The sequence below is a fragment of the Taeniopygia guttata genome, chromosome 32 (assembly GCF_048771995.1).
Source record: "Taeniopygia guttata chromosome 32, bTaeGut7.mat, whole genome shotgun sequence".
Lineage (NCBI taxonomy): Eukaryota > Metazoa > Chordata > Aves > Passeriformes > Estrildidae > Taeniopygia > Taeniopygia guttata.
In genome coordinates, this window is record NC_133057.1 from 2,320,158 (window position 1) to 2,324,123 (window position 3,966).

Consider the following 3,966-nt stretch of genomic DNA (forward strand, 5'->3'; position numbering starts at 1 on the left):
ATAGCAGAAATAAAAGCAAAGTTATTTTAACATTATACATATAGAATTCATCTTAATATTTGCAAATAACCAACAATATAATATGTATTTATAACACAGGGTCAAGGAAAGGTGGGTGTAGGGCCTCCCACTGTCAAGGAAATCGGGGTGCCAGGCTGGGGAGAGCACGGATGGCTGGAAAGGAGGTCCAGAAGGTCCCTGGTTGTCAAGAGTTTAGCTGAAGAATGGCTGCGCAGCAAGAGACACGAAAGAGTTAAGTTGATGAGAGTGTGAGAATACGTGACTTGTAGCATGAAAACTATGACCTTGAGAAACAGATGTCTCCTAACAACCTTGAGAAACAGATATCTCCTAACAACCTTGAGAGACAGATATCTCCTAACAACCTTGAGCATACAGCTGTCTCATTAAAAATGAAATATTGCTTAGTATGCAGAAAAATAATCAAGTATAAAGAAACAGTAACTGCAAGGCTTATCGCAAAGAGATATATGTGTTAATAGAAAGGTAACCAATCCTGAGCTTCGTTTTTGCAATATGTATGAACTAATTAGTACTTGTATAAAGAAACTGTAATCGATTCCAATAAACTGAGACTTGTTGATCATGACAGCATGAGGCTTGTCTCCCGCGACACTCTCACCAACACCTGGTGTTGAGGAAAGAGAGGGTATGTGGGCTAGGAAAGGCAGGAAAGGGGGTCCAGGGGCTCCCAGGGTCAAGGAAAAAGGGGCATTTGGGGGCTGGGAGTGTAAAGGGAGGCAGGTGGGTGTCGGTGCTGTGGAGTGGGGAGTTCACACGGGTCCTGGCACTGGGACAGGGAGCGCAGGGCCGCCCCAGTGCCCGGGAGCGGCAGCTCAGCGGATCCCGGACCGGGGGTCCCGCTCGCCCCGCGCCACTTCCCCGCAGAGCTCCGCGAGTGGCGCCGCTCTTTCCTTTCCGCCAATGGAAGGCCGCGCCTGCCGTGACGTCACCGGTCGCTGGGCAGATGTTTGAGTGGAAGCGGCCGAGAGCGGTGGGCAGCGAAAGGAGCGAGGGTTTGACATCGGGAAAATAGTCCCGGCCAGGGGATCAGTGAAAAGCCGATTGAATATTAAACTGATTTATTAAAAAAATATGGATATTGATCTAGTATCAATATCTAACTGTGACGGACAAAAACTCTCTAACAGTTTAAAGTTAGAAAGTGTATGTTTATTCGACGTCGGGCAGCGTGCGGGATAGCTCCCAAATACACACCGCCCCTTCCAGGTGATTACAGAGTCTTTTTATCCATACAAGTATTGAATATACAAAATACAAATGCATATTCATAATTTTGGTACATCCCATTCCCCGCTTCGTATGCTAATCACTCCAAAAGCCATTAAGCATGCGTAGTTTGTCCCTTGAAATGGGTCGGTGGTCCCTTTCATGGGGAGGGGTCCCAAAATGAGGAAGTAAATGAAGTCTTCCTCGTTCTGACCTTTCTACCTTTTCAATGCGGGTATGACAAATGAACTCTTGGTAGAACTCCCATTCCTTGTCTTCAATTGGTTTCAGAACAGAGGAGGCCCACAATTGTCTTATGTTCCTAAAAGCTATTTATCAGTTTCTATATTCTTCATTATAAACCCAGCTAACCAAACATTGTGCTGACAAGCAATTAATTATTAGTTAACTACTAACTCTTAACTTCATCAAGGTCTACTCATTTATTATTCTTATTTTAATTAACTCTAGTAAGGCTTATTTCTAACTAAAATCTTAGCTCCTCAAAATCTCTAAATGCCTTAAAGTTTATGTTTCAAAACGACAGCATGACAAGGTCCGTCGGCAGGATTCATTCTTCTACTTACAGACAGTAAAGGCAGACCAAGGGAAAAAGAAAAAAAAAACCAACAACAAAATCCAGTCAATCAAAACAGAAATGAACTATCCGTGTGTGTGTGTTTGTTTAGGTGCATGTGACAAAGGATAGAAACGACAAGGATAAAAAGGAATACAGCCTAAAAGCTTAACAGCACTCAAACTGAGCAGTACTTATACCTTAACAATTCAACAAAGGAATAAAACTTAATATCATTTAACTTAGCATAGAACTTAAAATAAGCTTACTTACAGGCCTAACTTGGATATCTGTTGGAATCTGTGGGTATTGGTGATTCCGAGATTGTAGAAAGTCTCTGTCTTTCTGCCCCGTTGCCAAAGAAGAAGCCATAATTCATCTGTGGTGGTTTTCAAAGTTGTTTATTCTTGCTTATCTATAACATGTTCTGCTGCCCTGCCGCAGCTCTGTCCTGCAGGGCAGCGTGTGGGGCTCTGCCCTCAGTGGGATGGTACAAACATTAAATACCAGAAACTACCTGTGCTATATTTACAATAACGTGCCAATATCTATCATCTACGTTAAACAGTGTGTCCCCAGCCTGAACCAACAGAAAAATGCCAACACCACAGTGAAACATGGAAACATGGAGGGCATGAAGAAGGAGGAAAAGGACAAGACACACCCAATTCCTCCATCTTGTCCCGGGGGCTGTAAGATTGAAAACTCCTCTCTATGGACAGAGATCACAGACAGTGTCTCTCGGGGCTCTGTCCAGGGGGGTTCCTGACCCCTGCCAGGGTACCAGACCTGCCAGGGCAGCCAGAGGGAAGCCCTGGATTCCCACAGATATCTAAGGTACTTAAACATTGAAGACAGCATCATTTCTCCCAGGTTTGCTATGGCGTACACGCACAAAAAGCACACAGACATAAAGAGTCACTGCAAGGCACCTGTGAAAAATTCCTCTCCAAGCTAGTGAAGCCTTGGCACCTTCTCACCAAAGGGAAAAGGCTGAGGCCTCCAGGAGTGGGGGCACTGACAGTGAGGGATCCCTGAGTCCAGCAAACAGGAGAGTTCCCAGCCCGCAGGCACTCAGCTGCTCACCACTGCTGCTGCCCTGCACAGCTCCAAGGGGCTGCTAGAGGACCCCAAGGGATGGCCTTTATCACTAAAAGCTTTCATCCTGGCCCCACTTTGGGGAGGGCAGCTTTCTTTCAAAGTGTGAAAACAAGGATTTTGTCTAATTAAGACAAGAGAAATCGTTTCCAAGGCTGCTCATAAAGAAATCAGGCTCTCCTTCCACAGCAGCACTGCCTGGATGCACAGTGTTTCTGATAAGCTCAAGAAGAGCTTGGCCCAGGTGAGGTTCATCAAGGCCAAGGCCTAATGAGCATCATTTATTATACCATGGTGTAGCCTGGAAAAGGCACGGGGCAAATCCACCACCACGGGGAATCCCTGGGGATTTACCTGGATCCCCCTGGGAAACATCCTGGAATGCACATGACCCTCCTGGATCTTCCTGGGACTCTTCCCATGACCCCCAGTTAGAGTGTACACACAGTCCTGGTGTCTTCCATTTCCAGTGCCTGTTTTCCCAGTGTCTCCCATATTGCTCTCCTCCATTCCTGATGTCTCTCATTCCCAGTGTTTTCCATTCACAGAGTTCCCCATTCCTGGTGGGCCCTGTTACCAATGTTCCTCATTCCTGGTGTCCTCCTGCTTGTGGTGGTCCTGCATCCCAGTGTCCCCCAGTTCTAGGAGTCCACTGTTCCTGCTGTCCCCTGTTCCCAGTGTCCTTCATTCCCAGTGTCCCCCACTCCTGCCACTCCCAATCCAGACCCTGTGGAATTCCTGGCTTCTCTCCAAGCCCTCCTCATCTCCAGGGCCATGAACTCAGCCTTTGCTCTCTGTGTCCTCAGGAGCTTTCACTCCAACAGCCCCTGGGTGTGGTCATCTCGGGGATCACGTTGGGGTGACCTCAGGGACACCTCATGGTCTCGGTCATGGCTGTCTCCAGATCTTGATCACCTCATGGTCATGGCATGGTCATCTCAAGGTCATCCACTGGTCACAACCATCTCATGGTCCTGGTCCTGGTCCATGGTCATAGCCAGGGTCATCTCATGAGCATGGCTGTCTCATGGTCACAATCA